The 20335-nt window shown below is 46.4% G+C and overlaps 1 protein-coding gene across 4 annotated transcripts in view; it reads right to left on the bottom strand.

The window, feature by feature from the left end:
- The window catches only part of TBL1X (transducin beta like 1 X-linked), a 212465-nt gene that overhangs the window by 123444 nt on the left and 68686 nt on the right, over positions 1–20335 (bottom strand). For 3 of the 4 annotated variants that reach the window (XM_025436253.3, XM_025436237.3, XM_025436244.3), the window contains one exon: positions 11284–11357. The exons of the other annotated variant lie outside the window; for it this stretch is intronic. The gene's annotated coding sequence lies outside the window, so the exon portion shown is untranslated. The remainder of the gene's footprint in view (positions 1–11283; positions 11358–20335) is intronic. 4 annotated transcript variants of the gene reach the window in all.

The following is a 20335-nucleotide window of genomic DNA, read 5'->3' as shown; positions in this document are numbered from 1 at the left end:
TTGAGAGAACACAGGGCAGAAGCAGGGAGTTTTGCTCCTCCTCTCACTTAGCAACACACACCAGGACGTTAAAGAACACAGGACGGCTGCTGTGTCACCGCTCTGCCTCCTAACAAACATCAACTGTCTACTCCTGCACTGGGTGTCCAAGCCATGCAGAGGCGGATGCCTGGCTTCCTGCCCTTGCTTTGGCATCACCAGGCTGCATGTCTGCTGAGCCCTGGCACCATGAGCAAGCTCCAGCTCTCCCTTCATGAGACGGGTCTGCAGCTGTCTAAATCATAACCAAGGACCAGGCCAGCCTTGTTAATCTAAAAGCAGGCTTTGTCCACCATGGCACTGTTAATACTTGGGTCCAAATCATTCCTGGTTAACTGTCCTGTGCACTGTAAGGTGCTGAGCAGCATCCCTGGTCTTCCACCCTCCTCCCCCCAGATGCCAGGAGCACCCTCCTCTGAGTTATGACCATCCAAAATGCCTCCAGAAACTGCTAGATGTTCAGGGGAGGTGAGGTGAATGCAAATTACCCACGTAGAGAATCCCTGTTCTCAAGGGGTTAATTAGGTTCCACACCGGTGTCCAGCTACCCACCACAATAAAGACCTAGCTTGTCTGGCTCTTCCACAAACGTGTCCTGTCTCCTACCACCGTCACCAGCCTCACTGCATTCAGACATCAAATAAGGCTCTTGAACCATCTTCTCTGTCTCAAGCAGGGCAGCCACTGGTCATATGTGGCTACCTCTATGCTTAAATGAACTAAAATTAAATAAAACCTGTAATTCAGTTCCTCTGGCACAGCAGGCTCATTTCAAGTGATCAAGAGCCACGTGTGGCTGGTGGCTACTCCACTGGCAACACGGATACGAACAGCTCGATCTCGACACAGAAAGTTCTGCTGGAAGCGACTCCAGGTTATCTAAGAAGTTCTTTACTGTTCTAACACCCAGGTATGCTTCTTGAAGACCTCAGGGCAAGAATGACTAACTAGTGCACATATTCAAACTAACACCAGGTACACTGGAGGTTCTATGCTTGGGAAAATAAGGAAAATTCCCTTTCTTTAAGAAAAGTCATGCTAGTCAAAGAGTTAAAAAAAAAAAAAAAAAAGCCCTGGCCATTCTACAAACTGACTACTTGACCTTAAAGTCATAATTTTAAGAACTTTTTTTTTTAACTGAAATATATTTAACATAGGACGTCATTAACAGTTTTAGGTGTAGAACATATTCATGTGAGAAGACATTTACTCTAAATGTACATGCAATAAGTGAGAAAGTATGAACCTAGAAAACACCTGATTGGCCTAAAATTGCAAATTTGGGCAAAAGGAACATGGTTGACTATAGTTACTCATCCAAGTGAGATGTGTGGACCTGTCTAAATGACCTGCCTCATCTCATCATGTACGCCTGGTATCTGCTCAAATATGGAGACACACACACCTGACATGTACTTCTGTATCTGCTGAAATATGGAGATACAGACCCAGCCTGACTCCTGAACAGAGCACATTCAGGCATGAGTATGTGAACAGATACCCACTGAGGAGAGTTGGCGGGGCAAGAACATCACAACACATTTTAAAGTACACTTACCTCACATAGAACCTAAAACAATAAAAATAACGTGGGTTTTTTTTTTTTAGATTTATTTATTTTCAAGAAGAGAGCCAAGGAGGAGAGGAAAGAGAGACTCCTACGCAGACTGTGCACTGAGCGTGGAGCCTGGTGCAGAACCCAATCCCATGATCCTGAGATCATGACCAGAGCAGAAACCAGGAGTCGGCTGTGTCACCCAAGCTCCCCAATAAAAATAATGTTTAAAATGTATATTTGCCTCTTTAAAACTTTCCTGTATTATTTTGATACCCGACAGTTCATTGGGTCCTCTCGATCCTAGGTGGCAGGCATCCCTGTAAAAACCAGTACTAGAACGTTCACAGGAGCATCATTCCCACAGTCAAACAGTGGAAACAACCCAAGTGTCTGTCAAGTGATGAATGGATAGAGAAAATGGGGTCATTCCATACGATGGAGGGACATTACCTGGCTCTGAAAAGTTCAAAATGAAGCACTGACACACAATACAACATGGCAAAGCCTTGAAATCATGATGCCCAGTAAAGCAGCAAGTCACAGAAGGCCATGCATTCTAGGATTCTGTTTAATGAAATGTCCCAAACTGGTAAATCCATAGGGCTAGAAAGCAGACTAGCATTTGCCAGGGGCTAGAGAGGAAGAAATGAGGAGTCCCTGTTATGGAGAATTGTGGGTTTTTTTGCGCATACAGAAAATACTCTAAAATTAAGATTCTTGGGGCACCTGGGCGGCTCAATGGCTGAGCATCTGCTTTGGCTCAAGTTGTGATCCTGGGTCCTGGGATCGAGTTCCACCTCAGGCTCCCTGCAGGAAGCCTGCTTCTCCCTCTGCCTCTTTCATGAATAAACAAAATCTTAAAAAAATAAAATAAAAAATAAAATTTAGGTTCTTTGCAAAACTGATTCTGCACTTTCTAGACAGGACACTCACTTCTTTCTTGCTGGTGACTGTCACACACACACGGGGCAGTGAGGTGCTCCCAGTTCACCCGAGGCCCCTCCCTCCATCATCCTACATCAAGGGCGTCCCAGCCAAGGTGTGAGAGGCAAATCACCAAGCACACCTTCTTGTAAGCATCAGGCACCTTCTGTGCTGCACTCTGGCCATCAGCTCAAGTCTAAAAGAATGATCCTCAGATGCGGTCATCTCACTGCCATCGCTGAAATCCCCACAAGGGCCAGTGCACCCTACTAGGACCTGCATGTGCTTTCGTCCTCTTGATGAAGTCGTACTAGATGTGACAGGCTGCGTGTTCTAAGATGCCGGCCGGGACAGGTCCTCTCTACGCTGGGCCTCTCCTGCGCCTACCTGTGGCTGCCTGACACAGGGCCTGGGGTGCACACTCTCCTCAGCCTCTGCAGATATAATAGACCCGGGAACCTGTTTTGCTACTGGGACCCCCCAAAGCCTCTCGGGGCTGTGGGGTAGCTCTGCCTGCAGCCCAGGAAACTCCCGCGAAGCCCACATCTTAGCATTCCTCCTTCGCTCAGAGAAAGCCCAGAACACAGTAGGGGAGTGTCAACACCAAACCAGGGGAGAGGGGGCTCAAGACCACTCTCCCCGGCAGGGTGATGCATTCTGTGCCAATCTGGTCGCGCCAGCCCTTGCTAGCCACACTCCAGAATTTCTTTATTCGTAGGTTAACAACTCACCACAGCTGTAGAGTTTAGAGGTTTCAAGAGCCATAAATCCATCTGCTCCCTGCTTATCTGAATTTCATACAAGATTAATATTCCACCTACATCCTCTGACAAAGACAAATAGCTTCAGAGTACAAAATGACAATATTCTACGGCACTAAACACTGGGAGAAGAACTCAGCGGCAAACGTGGTATTTGCAACGAAAATTTGGGAGTTAGAGGAATCTGGATTTTGAAAACCAAACGCTGTGTGCTCACACAGAAAAAAAATGTCTTTAAAGGAGATGTAAAAAAAAAATATTAAAGGTCAAACACCCTGCCCCCCCTACTGCTGTCAAATGCGGTACCTTCCAATAGGAAGGTATTTTTTTTTTTAATGAAATCATGAAAGCACCCAATAATGTAATTTTAAAAAGAAACCATAAATTGAAATTTAAGTCCTACTTAAAATTAATCAGCAATATAAAACAGAGATTAAATGCAACCCACTATCTAAGCCAGAAAAATCCTCCAGCAGTGAAGACCTGCCTTACAGAGGAAGTTTTTCTTTAGATTCACAAAACAAGTGGTTGACAGTGTCTCATTTCATTAGCTTGAAATAAAAAAGTAGACGTGCATTTTGAATAACTTAAAATGCCACTAGAGCACTTTGTTAAGTAAGGTAAATTGCTACAGATACGAGCACCGAGGTGGCTCAGGCCATTAAGCGTCTGCCTTTGGCTCAGGTTGTGATCTCAGGGCCCTGGGATCGAGCCCCAAGTCCAGGCTCCCCGCTCAAAGGGGAGTCTGCTTCTCCCTCTCTCTCTACCTGCCACTCCCCCTGCTTGTGCTCTCCCCTCCTCCTTTCTCTCAAATAAATAAAATGTTTAAAAAAAAATGCTACAGATTCTGTAACTGAGGCTTTAAACTACCTCAATGAGCTCCACACTTGCTCCTGACATTTTCATCATCCACAACAAAAAAATCAAATCAAGTCCCTGCGGCGGTGGCTGCCCTCACAAACAACATCCCGCTCCATCCCTAGTACCCAGCACTCGGGAAGAACTCATTACCTGCTGAACAAATAAACAGATAAATCAATAGCAGTTCTGCTGTCCTACTTTGCACCAAAATGTCAAAGAAATCCATTCTGATTGTTGTGTGTGATTAAAGTCAGAAACTCATTGCAACTGAATAGATACTCGGGTAAAGAAACACCAGCTGCGGGACGCCTGGGTGGCTCAGTGTCTGCCTTCAGCTCAGGGCGTGATCCCAGGGTCCTGGGATCGAGTCCCACATCCGGCTCCTTGCATCTAGGTCTCTTGTCTCTTTCTTTCTCTCATGAATAAGTACATGAAATCTTAACAACAACAACAAAAAAAACACACAGCAGTTGCTTTAGGATAAAGTACGGGGATAACAGGCCAGGACAAAGTCAGACCCCGATACCGAGCAGTGTGCAATTACAGGCACCTCATTTCAGAGTAACTGAAAAATCTTTCCATGTAAAGATCTCAACGTGCTGAACGCAAAATGTCTCTAAGGTTTTTGCACACAGAGCCAAAGTTTATTCTATGGCAGAGGAGTGAGGTCCCAGGAGGCGGGGCGGGGGGGGGGGTGGTGGTGTAAGAAAGCCCATTCAGGTACAGGTGGGGACGGTTACATGTCATAGAGAGAGTGGCCAGAGGCAAACGAGGCGAGGGAGGCAGGAAAGAGATCTCATTTCAAGAGTGCATGGCAGGAAGTGGGAGGGTATGAGTACCTTTCTGGATGCTTCTGCTACTGCTTAAAATAAATACTTCTACCGCTCACTCCATTGGAAGCTAAGGGAATAAAGAGGCAGGGGGGACAAATGTATAAAAGCTCATCTCAGAAGAGTACAGTTGACCGTTGGGCAATTCAGGAGATGGGGACATCCACCCCTGACACAGCTCAAAGTCTGCATAAAAGCTCTGACTCCTCCCAAATGAACTGTTGACCAATTGGCTTAACAATAACATAAACACTCCATTTACACGTTTAGTACGTGATATGTATTACGCACTGTATTCTGACGATAAAGTAAGCTGGAGAAAAGAAAATGTCATTAAGAAAATCATATGGGGGGCAGCCTGGGGGGGCTCAGCGGTTTACCACCGCCTTCAGCCAGGGCCTGATCCTGGAGACCCGGGATCAAGTCCCATGTCGGGCTCCCTGCATGGAGCCTGCTTCTCCCTCTGCCTGTATCTCTACCTCTCTCTCTGTCTCTGTCTTCTCATGAATAAATAAATAAAATCTTTAAAAAAAAAAAAAAAGAAAATCATATAGGGGCACCTGGGTGGCTCAGTGGTTGAGCATTTGTCTTTGGCTCCGGTTGTGATCCCAGGGGTCCTGGGGTCGAGTCCCACATCAGGCTCCCCAGGGGGAGCCTACTTCTCCCTCTGCCTGTGTCTCTGCCTCTCTCTCTGTCTCTCTAATGAATAAATAAATAAAATCTTTAAAGAAGAAAGAAAGAGAAAGAGAGAAGAGAAAAAAGCAAGCAAGGAAGCAAGAACCACACGGAAGGGCACCTGGATGGCTCAGTCAGTTAGGCATGCAACTCTTGATCTCAGCTCGGGTTGCAATCCAGGGTTGTGAGATCAAGCCCTGCATTGGGCTCTGCGCTCAGTGGGGCATCTGCTTGAGATTCTCTCCCTCTGCCCCTCACTCTGCTCACACTCGCTTATGTGTACCCTCTCGTTCACTCTAAAATAATTTTTTTAAAAAAGAAAATCAGAGGCAGCCCAGGAGGCTCAGCAGTTTAGCGCTGCCTTCAGCTCAGGGCGTGGTCCTGGAGACCTGGGATCGGGTCCCACGTCAGGCTCCCTGCATGGAGCCTGCTTCTCCCTCTGCCTGTGTCTCTGCCCATGTCTCTGCCCCCCTCACCCCCCCATCTCTCATGAATAAATAAATAAAACCTTTAAAAAGAAAAGAAAGAAAATAAAAGAAAGAAAAGAAAAGAAAAAAAAAGAAAGAAAGAAAAGAAAAAAAAGAAAAGAAAAGAAAAGGAAAGAAAAGAAAAGAAAAGAAAAGAAAAGAAAAGAAAAGAAAAGAAAAGAAAAGAAAAGAAAAGAAAAGAAAAGAAAATCAGGGCAGCCCCGGTGGCGCAGCAGTTTAGCGCCGCCTGCAGCCAGGGCTGTGATCCTGGAGACCCTGGATCAAGTCCCACAGCGGCTCCCAGCGTGGAGCCTGCTTCTCCCTCTGCCTGTGTCTCTGCCTCTGTGTGTGTGTGTCTCAATAAATAAAAATAAAATCTTAAAAAAAATAAAAAAGAAAAAAGAAAATCATATAGAAAACAGATTTACAGAACTGTACAGTACAGTATTTACAAAAAAAAAAAAAAAAAAACAAACCTGCATCTAAGTGGACCTGCGCAGTTCAAACCCATGTTATTCAAGGGTCAACTGTAGTTCGTAAAATAGTAGAATATTGTGTTAACAGCACTTGAGGATGTGCATGAGGAAAGCTGTGCCAGTCTCTGCGTGGGTACAACACAATTTCACCACCAGAACCCAGAACCGCTTGCTAGCTATGTCTACACAGCAGTGATGAGCCAGACACAGCGGATCCAGCTTTAAAATATTTGTTGTAAACCACTCAACCACCCAACAATGGATGAACAGATAAACCAAATGTGGTCTCTACAGAGAATGAATTTTATTCAGCCTAAAGAAGGAGACACACGCTACCACATGGATGGACTTCAGAGATATGATACTGAGTGAAATAAACCAGACACAAAAATTGTGTGATTCCACCTATATAAGTACCTAGAAAGGCAAATCCGCAGAGACAGAAAATGAAATGGTGGGAGCGAGGGGCTGCGGGACAGGAATCAGGAGTCAGTGTTTAATGCGGCAGAGGTTCAGTTTGGGATGAAAGATGAAAGAGCACAAAAATGTGAACATAATGACACTGAGGTGAAACTCAAAAATGGTTAAGACAGTAAATTATACGTGATGTGTATTTTATCACGATAAAAAAGAATTCTTTGTAAAATCTGACTTTGATAGGTATTAAGTAAAGGCATGATCTTTCTGCAGGGGACTATTTTCATGTCAAAATTCGCTATTTTGTCCTACTCTTCATACCGGCTCAGGTCATGATCTCAGGGTCATGAGATGGAGCTCTGTGTCAGACTCCGTACAGGGCGGGGCGTGGAGTCTGCCCCATCCCTTTCCCTCTGCCCCTCCCCCCACTCAGGTTCTTGCTCACTCTAAAATAAATCTTTTTTAAAAATGTGCTAATTTTGCATACAGATTTGAAGAATTACATAATAATTCTAAGTAATAAATTCAGAATCGCTACTGACTCTAAAGACACCACAAATTATGTAAATTATTTTCCTTAATGGATTATACAAATTAAATGAAATTAACCCGATTTGATGCCTGTGAAATATACATATGATCATGTTGTAAAACTGTATTTCTTAATACAAAAAAAAAAAAAAAACATTATTCAGGAATAGAAAATCCAGGTCTATAGCCTGATTCTTTTCCAAATTTATAGTTACAGTGAGCATCGGAGTCACTGTCGAAGGCCCAACATGTCTAGCTCCTCGCTACAGTGCTTCACACCCAAGCTACTATGAAACCAGACACAGGGCCGTATTTTACATATGCAAACTTGTGGGCCATGTCCCAAACCAGCCAACCTCAACACTATTGACATTTGGGCCAGATACCTCTGGTGTGGGAGGCCGTCCTGTGCCCTAGAGGATGTTTAGCAGCATCCCTGGGGCCCACCTTCTAGATTTAAGTATCCACCCCCGCAACACACACACTCAACGTCCTGAAAAATATGTCTCCAGACTTTACCAAGTGTCCCCTGGGGGGAAAAACACCCCAGTTGACAACCACGGTCCTAACCTGAGAGACACTTTGGGAACCGCCCATGTTTACAAAGCAAACATTAGGAAAAACAACATACTTTGATTAATTATAAGAGGCAGAAGTAGTGAAAAATGAAAGAAATGCCAAGAATTCTTTCACCATCTTGAGGCCCCTTCCTAGCCATGTTACAACCAGAATCTAAAAACCATTTCCAGAGTTTGTTCTTGAGTTCAATTCATCAAGAACTTAATTAATGCCCATGTGATCAAGCTCTACCCTGAAGGAACCCACTAGACTTTCAACGTGTTAGCTGGGAGGAGAGTGGGCCCTCCCAGTCAGCTTGGGCTCAAGAGAAAAGAAGACCCAGCTTCGTCCCAAGAAAGCCGTTTTCCTGATAACCCGGAGGCAGCAGCATCTGCGTGCTCCCGGCATCTGCAAAAACAGGTGAAGACAAATGTCACTTGAAAGAAAAGAACACTCAATAAATCAGCACGGCAAACCGAAAAGGGGAACAAAAAGCTGAATCGTGTTGTCAAATAGCACTCATCAGGGACTCTTCATCGCGGGAGACCACAGAAAGCAATTGCTCTATCGGATTATCCATATGGGATTGACCCCTTTAAATCAAAAAGCTATGGCTGCAAGGTCACCTGTGAAGCTTCACTGCTTTTGATAAGGTGAGCACCACCCACCCTCCCTGGCCTGCTCGGAGACCCCTCGGGGGCGCCACCTTCACCCAGTTAGTATGAAAACACCTGCAGGGCAGTTGTTCTGCAACCCGCGCACCAGCCAGCTGACACGGGCCGGAGTCCCGGTCTTGTCCCTGCCACGACGTCCGGCTCCAATCGACTTTAACACGAACCGATCCTTCAGGCTCCGACGTGCCACTCCGCGGGCCACGGCGCCCTTTGATCACAACTACCTGGACGGACCATTTGTGCCCTTCCCAGACTGTAAGAATAAAAACGGAACTGGCGAGGATCGGTCACCCATCCTGTAATGTAGACCCCAAAGGGACGGCAATCAGAGATAAATGAGAAAGTAGACAGCAGGTGTTTAGAGTCACACACACACACGCGCGCGCGCGCTGGGCAAACAGGATACAGCCCGAGAGCAAACGCTGGGTGTCCGAGGGTTCCCAGTCACTTGCAGGCGGGCGGGCACGAGCCCAGGAGAGCCCCAGGGGGTCTGCCTCCAACCCCGCCAGCTAACAGCACCCCCAGGGCTCCCCGCGCCGGGCCACAGCCCCGCCGAGAGAACTGGAAGCTGCCTCCCCGAGCCGCCTCGGCCCCGTACATGACAGTCCCCCAACGGGGAAGCAGCTCGACATGTCGCTGGGCTCTGCTCCTCCGGCGGCAGGTCTGTGTCATCCACGAAGGCAATCATCCCGGGTGGCACGGCTCGGCGCCCCATGGGCACCCCCTGGCATGGCCAGCAGCCCTCAGTCTGCATATCGGGTCTCGAGTCTGTATCCACATCCACGGGCCCGAAGGCAGAAGGCCCGGCAGCAGGGCTGCACCCCCCAGGGGGCTGCGGTTCACGGGCTTTGGGGGTGCTGCCCCAGGGGGACCCGGGAGGCCCAGGGCCTGCCTGTGCCATCCCTTCCCTGTCCGGTCAGTGGACACCTGCAATGGCACGGATCTCACAGGACCACACGAGGAACAAAAGTGGGGACTTAGAACACCAAAGCCGTGCACGATGTTCACATCAGCTCGACTCGTCCTGTCCCTGCACCCCAAAGAGCCCAAACGCCCTGTACCGAGTAAACGGACAAAGAGGCCCTGGATGCCCCTGCAGCGGGACACTGCTCAGCACCGAAAAGGCACGAGCTGCTGACACCATGACGTGCATGGATCGCAACGGCTTTAGGCAGAGTGAATCAAGGTGGTCTCCAAAGGTCAGATGCCATATGATTCCATTTATGGAACATTCTCGAAATGACCAGTTCTAGAGATGGAGAACCGGGGGCTGCCAGGAGTTGGAGACGGTGCCATAAAGGAGTGGCAAGGGGAGCTCTGCTGGTGAGGCCACAGTTTCGGGGGAGATGATGGCAGTGGCTGCATGCACGTGTACATGCAACACACGTGTACACGTGCATGCAAACACACACACGTGCACGGGCAAACTGGTGAGATCCAGGGAAGGTCTGCACTTGAGGCCAGCATCCACCTTGCCCTCAGACAGCAGTGTCGCAGGATGGGGAGGCAAGATGCCCTCAGGACGGGCAGGAGGAGCCGGTACTCTGGATCTCAGGGGCTCTTTCTGCAAACTCTCGGGAGCCTCAGGTTAATTCAGAAAAGCAGCTTCCGTGCGAACCGTCTGATGAACAGATAAACAAAACGTGGCCTATTCATACAACGGAACAGCATCTGGTGAGAAGGAAGGATGCACACGCCCCCCACGTGCGGGGACCGCGACAGCGTCATGCGGGGGGTCGCAAGACGGCCGCGATCGTGCCCCGTGTGACCCTGTTTACACGGACCGCCCGGGCCCGGGCAAACCCACGGACACGCGCGTGCGGGCGACCCGGGAACCACCCACAGCAGCCGCGCCTCGGCTGGGCCCGCAGCATGCTCCGGAGGGACGGGCTCCACAGGGTCGTCCGGGGACGGAAGAGCTGTCACCCGAGGGCTCTGGACGCGGGGCCCGGCTCTGCAGCTGCGGCCACCGTGACGGCTCCGGAGCCCCTAAGGCCCCGTTCCGCGCGACCCAGGCGGGGCCTGAAGGAGGTCGTTCTGGAAAATTCTGGCCGGGGTGGCCTGTCATGTCCCAAACACATACTGGGAAGAACAGACAAGCCTGAGGGAGCTTGTGGCAGATACAGAGTCAAAAGCCCTGGTTTGTATAAACAGCAGCCTTCTAGGGACAAACAAACACCTCAACTGTATATGGGAAAGAACAACAGAAGTGCTGCTCCTCCTCTCCAAAGCACACACATTTTAATAATCATCTCCATTTCTCTTCTCGAAAATTTCCGGCTCCCGGAAGCGAAACAGGAAAGAAGTTGTGCCACGCAGATGCACAGCATTTTCTTGCTAGCACAATTACCTGTTACAAGAAACCTTAAGAAATCACCATTTCCAGGACTTACGGCCAATACAGTGACATTTAATTTTTTTTTTGACATTTAATTTTTAAGCACAGAAAATCTGAAGAGGCTGACAGGATATTTATGACATAATAAGAAATCCATGGTACAACTTCACTTACTCAGAGCCAAATGCAGGCAAATCCCTCCTTCCTTCGAGGCTTTCTTCTTGGGCTTGTTTTCGGTCTTCAGTTACCTGGTAATGAAAAACACCCAGAGTAAGGCCAACGTGTCCATGCAAACGTCCTCAAGTGTACCGATGACCGTTCCACGGGCCAGCAGAGGATATGGAACCAGAGATGGGACAAAAGGGAAACGTCTGCGACGTCAGCCGGTACACGAGCACCATTGGTGAACCCCAGGCTTCGCTCTCGACTTAGAGCGCACGATGAAACTGCTCACACAAATCTGCTCCAAAGTTTATCTCACAACCAATTACGATCCTAACACCCCCTCCCCCCAAAAGCACGCCAAGTGAAAATACAGGTACTTCTACACTCAGCCCGACTCCGCAAGTTTTATTGACAACCACGACTCGCTCCGTCTTGCAGGAAACACAAACAGTGCTGGGTGTTGCTCTGGTATTAGGGACACGTAGTGTCTGGTCTTGCAGAACGTACCCATCCTGGCAGTGCAAGCGGGGGTAGAGCCTGGTGACGGAAGAGCAGGGACGATTAACTAGAAAGCAAACGCACAGCAAGGCCCACTTCAGACGACAGAACTACGGAAACTCCAGTTGGTGGTGGAAGAGGAAGGGACCAGGGGCAAGGAGTATACAGCGGGGCCTGGGGCAGGACTCTTGGAGGAGAGAGCATCTGAATGGGGGACAGGGAGGCCAGACTGTAGAAGCCAGCAAGTGCAAACATCCTGTGGTGAGAATGACCTTGGCAAGAGGGAGGAGGCCTAGTGGGCGGGGTGAGTAATAGCAGGTCCCAGAGGACTTGAGAGCCCATGGAAAGGAAAGTGATCCTACACAGGCCCAACGATGCCTTATTCTTCACCCAGCATCAGTTAATGAGAAAAGAAAATCTGATCATTCAGCTATTAAAAGAAAAAAAAAAAAAAACACCCCCTTCAGGGGTTCCTATCATGCTCAGGACGAAATCCAGAGAAGCTCTTGCTCGGTAGAGACCCACTGGTGGCTCGCAGTGCCAGCTGGAAAGAGGAGCATGAAACATGGACGACAAGGACAGCAGATGGCAAGAAACCACACGGTCTCCTCTGCCCCTGCTCACCACCCGGAAGAAACCTAGAGAGGCTTCCTGGAGGCAGCAGCATTTCTACAGGCCCATGGAGTCAGGCGAGGAGGAAGAGAAGGGAACTGCAGCCTGAGTGGTGCTGGAGGCCACAAACGTAGGCCAGAGAGCAACGAGGTTGCTAAAAACGTCAGGTGATGCTCCTGGGGTGCTCGGGGAGAGGGCGTGTGGGCAGCAGAGTGCCGGGACGCCAGGCAGCGGGGAGAACGGGTGCCCCGTCCAGCAGAGGGGAGAGGAGGCCACCTGCGCAAGATGCCCCTACAGACGGTGCGCTGCCAGCAGGGGTGACCCCGAAATAGCAGCCAACCCACAGGTCCACCCAGGCAGGAGCCAGGGCCCCCCGCTGAGCCAGCCAGTTCTCTTTTTTCATTTTCTCTGAGCTAACAAGGGCTCATGCCCCTGACAGCCGACGCTCAGAGCCCTGCACTGTGTGAAATGCTGACACAAGGTGCCAGATGGCCGGTCCACTGCCCTACCCTGCTCTGTCTTCATTCCACAGCAGCAGTCTCACTTTTAATACTGTTGTACTAAAAAATAAAAATAAATAAAAAATAAAAAAAGGAAAGGGGGAAAAAAGAAGGGCAGGTTTACAGGCCTCACTTTGCTCCTAATTAATTATAAGAAACTCTCTCTGGACCAGAGAGTCCTCGGCTGTGAAATGAGGGTATTAAATTATTTATGAGGTTTCATCCACACATGAAAAAATCTGAGGAACCATTTTCCTGTTGACTTCCCTTGTAAATTCGAAGGGAAAACACTTGCAAAGAAGTGAACCAGAAACGTGCACAAGAATGCTGGGCGGGGGGGGGATGGATCTGTCTGTCCTGCAGCCCACTGACCACAGAACTATATCCTAAGGCTGCTATATTTTCCCAAAGTGGCCATAATGATTAACATTTGCACCCCAGAGAAATTCAAGTTGTACCATCATGAAAACAACGCAAAAAATCCAAAATATGTTTTCAGAAGCCACTGAGCATAACAGAGAAGCTGCAATTTCCTTCTGAGTCCTTTCTTTTTTTAGGGAACCCTGAATTAACCGGGCCAAGAGCCAGAGGCTAAGCCGGGTACTGGCCTGAGGAGCCAGAGAATTCTGAGCACTTCATTTGCTATGAGGTTCGAGTTCTATGTAATGAAGCTGTTGTTTCCTCCATTACAACACTGAATAGCATTTTTATGTATGGTGATGATTCATTCAATAACAGATTTTAAATCCTTTAAATCAGTGGTTCTCAAATGGGGCTGTCTCTCAGGGGACACTGGGCAGTGTCTGGAGACATTTTTAGTTGTCAGGACCGGAGGAAGAATGCTCTGGGCCTCCAGAAAAGCCAGGGATGCAGCACACAGCATTACCCTTCTTAGCAAAAAAAAATTATCTGGCCCAAATATCAATACTGCCAAGGTCAACCACACTAAAGTTTCTCTAATTTTACAGGAGATACATCCTGTATACTTTCATGTTCCAAACCACATTTATTCCTTTCAAAGTAATGCAGGTACATTGTTTTAAGAAGTAGGGGATCCCTGGGTGGCTCAGCGGTTTAGCACCTGCCTTTGGCCCAGGGCACAATCCTGGAGTCCCGGGATCGAGTCCCATGTCGGGCTCCCGGCATGGAGCCTGCTTCTCCCTCCTCCTGTGTCTCTGCCTCTCTCTCTCTCTCTGTCTATAATTAATTAATTAATTAATTAATCTTAGGGGGAAAAAAAGTAAAATACAGGTGCACCTGGGTGCCTCAGTGGTTGAACATCTGCCTTCAGCTCAGGGCATGATCCCAGCGTCCTGGGATCAGGTCCCGCATCGTCCTCCTCACAAGGAGCCTGATTCTCCCTCTGCCTGTGTCTCTGCCTCTCTCTGTGTGTCCCTCATAAATAAATAAAATCTTCAAAACCAATAATAAAAGTAAATTACAGGTGAGGCAAAAAGACTCCTCTTTTTACTTACAAGCTTTTTATAGCACCATCTATCCGCAATTCTACTTCCCAAAGCAACAATTTTCAAATCTCAGAACTGTTTGTATTATTGGCAGTGACCCTCAGGATGACTTCCATGTTTCTAAATAATCTGCTTGTAATATTCCCTATCAGCTTTAGATATTACTTGATTTTTTCACACATAAATGAGGATTCTGGTTATTTAAATTCCATCCTCAATCCTTGCTCACCCTACCATTTTCCTAATAGTCTAATAGTTTTTGGTTAAACCTGTATTTGAGGGACGCCAGGGTGGCTCAGTGGTGGAGCATCTGCCTTTGGCTCAGGGCGCGATCCCGGAGTCCCAGGATGGGGTCTCACATCGGGCTTCCTGTGAAGAGCCTGCTTCTCCCTCTGCCTGTGTCTCTGCCTCTCTGTCTCTCTCATGAATAAATAAATAAATCTTTTTTAAAAAAATCTGTATCTGACAGATACTATTTTGGCAGTGGAACGGGCACTGCTGAGGAGCAAGCAATATAGTATGATTATGATTCATTTCTTATGCAACCCTTTTATTTTCCTGGGGTTACTAATTGCATCTGTTTCTTATTTCCTTAGGTTTTTGGGTTTTTTTGTTTCTTTCTATCCTTTGGGAATTCATGCAGCATTGTCCACAATCTTCTGATTCAATTTTTCACGTGATCAAAATTCTCAGATAATCTGTTAGCTCTATGGGTTTCCCCCTCAATCACTCCTACATCACCCAAATATTCACTCATTAGACCTTCTGAAATTTCATCTCTGTTCAGTCTGCACCTGTCTGTATTAGGCCTGCTACAGAGTTCATGCCACCTCAAAACCACAACATCTTGAAAATATATTGTCTCTTTTGGTTTCTAAGATCCCAAATCTCTCCCTTTCTTCGTTTACTCTCTCAATTTGGTTGGACACATTCTCTAGTAGATTTCTGAGGAGTGATGTGTAAAGGCTGAATTTCACTGATATCCTGAATATGTACAAATATCTTTATTCCACCCTAATTAACAACCAGTAGAGGAATGACTTTAGAATCTGAGTGAAAATTATTTGCATAGAATTCTATACTCAGTCTCTTTTCCAACTTCCAATCCTGCTACCAGGAAACCTAATATCATTCTGATTCCAGATCCTTCATATGACTATTAAATCCAGGATAATGCTTAGATACTGACTTTATCTCTAATATTCCAAAATGACAAATATGAGCTTTCATGTAACAATTTTTGGGGGGATATGCTTTTCATTCTCTGTTCTAGTCACTGGTATGAAATTTCTCTCTTCTTCAGATTTAAGATTTTTTCCACCCTCTCTTCCTTGGAATAGCTATTAGACAAAACTCTGAATAATTATTTCTCATCTTGGGATCCCTGGGTGGCGCAGCGGTTTAGCGCCTGCCTTTGGCCCAGGGCGCAATCCTGGAGACCCGGGATCGAATCCCACGTCGGGCTCCCGGTGCATGGAGCCTGCTTCTCCCTCTGCCTATGTCTCTGCCTCTCTCTCTCTCTCTCTCTCTCTCTCTGTGACTATCATAAATAAAATTTAAAAAAAAAAAAAAGATTTTAAAAATAAAAAATAAAAAAAAATTTATTTCTCATCTATGTGTTAAAACTTTCTGCACTAGGTCTTCACTGACCAATAAAGTATGCGGCTACTAAGTGCTTGAAACGTTTGGCTAGTGCAATTGAGGAACTGGCTTTTAAATTTTATTTAATTTTAATTAATTTAAGTGTAAATAGTCACATGTGGCCAGGGCTTACTGTATTAATACAAATCTAAAGACTATGACAAATAGGGGAAAAAACCAACACAGGAGAAGCAGTGTCTGTAGCACCAACTCTAAGATGATAGTAAACATCAGAAAAGGGGATCCCTGGGTGGCTCAGCGGTTTAGTGCCTGCCTTCGGCCCAGGGCGCGATCCTGGAATCCCGGGGTCGAGTCCCGCATCAGGCTCCCGGCATGGAGCCTGCTTCTCTCTCTGCCTCTCTCTCTCTCTCTCTCTCTCCCTCTCTCTCTCTATCATGAATAAATTTTTAAAAATCTTAAAAAAATAATAATAAAAATAAAAAAATAAACATCAGAAGATGTTAAGATGTTCAGAAAAAGAAATTGAATGTAATTTCTTTATTTTTTATTTTTTATTTATCCATGACAGAGAGAGAGAGAGAGAGAGAGAGAGGCAGAGACACAGGCAGAGGGAGGAGCAGGCTCCATGCAGGGAGCCCAACACGGGACTCATCCTGGGTCTCCAGGATCATGCCCTGGGCTGAAGGCGGGGCTAAACCGCTGAGCCACCAGGGCTGCCCTGAATGTAATTTCTAAATCCTCACAACTATTTTCAATATGAGGTTCTAAGACTTCATTCCTTATGGCCTCCTTCCTCTTAAGAACTTGAAGACCCCCTACTACTTCTGTATAGTGGGTGCTCTAGGGGATGGAGACTGAAAAGGCATACCAGGGCAATCTCTGGGCATTCATTTACTCACTCAACAAGTATCACCAACATAATAAATTGTTATCCAGACATTGTATTAACAATGACCATGACACAAAACAGAACCTCAAAAATTGAAAAACGGAAACCTCAAAAATTGAAACAAAAACAAGACTCCCAAAGTTCTGGGCACCCAAGCCAAAGCCAATGAGCCTACTGTTTCATCTCAATCATTGCGAACCAACTTCTTTTTTTTTTTTTTTTTTTTGAACCAACTTCTTTAAAGCTAGTGCCCACCATACAGAGGCAGGTACCAGGTGTGTACTGAAAACAAATTAAGAGCAAGCTGAATACCCAAAGAAAGTCATTATTTTTTTCAGCTTTGAAAAAAAGAAACAAACTAACTAACTAAAAAACAAACCTACTAGCACTATGGGAATAGGGAAATAAATGTTCAGGGGGAATCATTCATTTTTTAAGGATCAATGGGGAAACACATTTTCTTCATCTAGTCTTCAGATAAGCCATTTAATATCTATTCATACCTGCAAAACGTGACATTTTATTATATTTGTCAGTTTTACAAGTTTAGCATAAACTATTCAAAAAGGAGAAAAAACGGACAACAAACAAGATGCTTATATAAACTTGATTTCTTTTTTAATCTATTATGATGCTAATAAGATTTTTGAATTTGTATAACCAGCAAAATCAATGCTTCTAAACCCATACTGATGCATCTGAATGCATATGGTTAGACGCTTACATCATTTACCCACCACCCCACACCAGTAGAGTCAACCATATGCCACTCACAACAAATAAAAAGTGGGTTCCTGGCTCAAAACTATGATATACCAGATTCCATACAGAAAGACCAAGACATGATTTGTCATATGAAAATCTGATATGAGATAAGGAAATGGCATGACCCAATTGGGCTTATAATCATATATAATCTCTCTAGAGCCAACACCACCAGAGAGAAAACAAACCCACAGCAAATTTTAATAAGCTATCAGTCGTACAATATTTGTTTCTAAGCATTTATTATTATTTAAATTAGAATGATAAATTACATTTTACTTAATGGCATGAAACTAATCTTCAGTGAGAAAAATAACCACATTTAAAGAAGACCTATTAAAGTATTAGGATAGCATCTTTTTTATTCAGCAAATTGTCAATCAACAGTGATTTGAATCTCTCCCCTCAGATATAATAGCAAAGTGTATGCAGATAATCCTCACGTGACTCTAATCAGTTTTTTGTTTATAGATGACATAGTGCATCATGAGGTAGAAATGAATCCCAATTAATCTCTTCCTCATCTCCCCAAGCACCATCTCCACATTTTGCAGTGAGCATTAAGCATAATTTTAGATGTAATTGTCAAGCACATTATCTATTCACTGAAATTATGATAAAAGTTTCTGAACACCATATGGTCCTAGTGTTCACATTTCAGTTTCTATCATTTGCCAAACACATGCTACCCCCACTCACCTGGAAAGGTCAATTATACTGCCTTCGATTTCACTGAACAATGCGGCAAGCAAATCCCTTTTGTGAAACAATTAAATTCAATTATTTGCTTACATAAATACCTCAAACTTTGGGACACCAATATCAACAATCAGCTAATTGAAGAACTAAGTATTAAAATACACACGTGCACACACACGCACACACCTCTTCCTATTCACGAAGCACAGTGCTTCCAGTGTCATCTCCACATTCAGGGTATCAGGAAGATGTCCCAACTAAAAATTCAGGGGTGCCTGGGTGGCTGGGTCAGGAAAGCATCTCCATCCCTCAGGAGCTGCTCAGGTCATGATCGGAGAGTGCCAGGATGGAGCCCCAGGTCGGGCTCCCTGCTCAGCACAGTCTCCCTCTCCCTCTCACCCTGCTCTCGCTCTCTCGCTCTCTCTCTCAAATAAATATATAAAATCTGTAAAAAAAAAAAAAAAATCCCAAATGAAAAACTAAGACTAGGAACACCCAACACTCTTACACAAAGACACTGTAGCTTCACTGTATCAAAAGAAATTGAAGAACTCTTATAAAAGCAAACCCCCAACCATCCAACTTTCTAATGCATACCCCTTTGGAGATAGATGCCTTCAAAATAACTTTTAAACCCCAGGCTTTCCCAAAACTGGAATTTTTGAGAAGCGTTTACTTATTTTTTTTTAAGATTTTATTTATTTATTCATGAGAGAGAAAGAGAGAGAGAGGCAGAGACACAGGCAGAGGGAGAAGCAGGCTCCCTGCAGAGAGCCCGACGTGGGACTCGATCCCGGGACCCCAGGATCAGGACCTAGGCCGAAGGCGGCGCCAAACCGCTGAGCCACAGGGCTGCCCGCATTTACTTATTTAAGTAATGTCTACGCCCAACGTGAGGCTTGAAGTCACAACCCTGAGGTCAAGATCACAACCCGTGCTCACCCAAATGAGCCAGCCAAGCACCCCTGGAATTTTTTAAGCGTCAAATTCAACAGCTGGGAGGAAGGGGCCACTGGGAACTGTGATGCAGTTTACACCGAGGGTGACTGCTGCTCCAAGGGTTTAGATGGGCGGTTCTCCACTGGGGTGACCGCGCCCCCCAAGAGCCCAGGGCAAGGGCTAGGGGCACCGGAGGCCGCCACCCGGGTGGGGCGCTGACACACTCTCGAGGCAGGCCCGCCCGGGGGTCACACTCCCCAGCCCTGCACCCTTGGAAGGACCGCGCCGGCCGGGCCAGGAACTGCATCACCGTCCCCACCCCTGCCCACTGCCTGCCAGCCCGGGAGCCCACGGCGGGGCTCGATCTCAGCACCCCGAGATCGCGACCCGAGCGGAAACCAGGAGTCAGACGCTTAACCCGCGGAGCCACCCAGGCGCCCCTCTGCGCTCATTCTTTATACTTGTTATCGGGAGACATTTAAGAACTTTTGCTTCTGTAACCTCATTTTCCCTTCCTGTTTCTCACCAAAGTTATGGAGCACACTCAGAGCTCTGAAGTCCCATTTCCCATGGAGCATGCAGGAAACGGCCCCACTGCGCTGGCGGAGACCGAAAAAGAATTTCTACTCCATTCCATGGACCTTCAAGCCGAAGAATTTATTTTTCCTAAATGGTGCGGGCTTTTTCCCCAGGAAAATGAAATAAATGACTCCAGAGTGTTGCTAATTGTTATGAATTTTTCTTTCCTAAATTGCTTTTATAGAACTTGAAAGGCCTAGAAAGCTCTACCTGGGGTCTGCTCACCAGCTGCTTTTGCCCACATCTCCATCATACTAAATTTAGAAATATACTCTGTCCCGTCGTACACCAGCAGGAAGCAGCCAGATTAAAATAAGATGCTGCTAACACAGGAGAATTCAAAAGCTATTGTGAGCCAACAACCTCCAAGAATCCACACTGCACTCATTCACTAAATACGCAGTCTTTCTCCACCAGGAAAAAGAATAAAGGACTTGAAGTGGATTCCAAACACACACACACGAGGAACAGTAAAATAATTAGCTGGGGAATCAGAGCAAAGAGAAGGTAAA

Source organism: Canis lupus, chromosome X, assembly GCF_003254725.2.
Source record: "Canis lupus dingo isolate Sandy chromosome X, ASM325472v2, whole genome shotgun sequence".
Lineage (NCBI taxonomy): Eukaryota > Metazoa > Chordata > Mammalia > Carnivora > Canidae > Canis > Canis lupus.
This window is presented reverse-complemented; position numbering and strand designations above follow the sequence as displayed.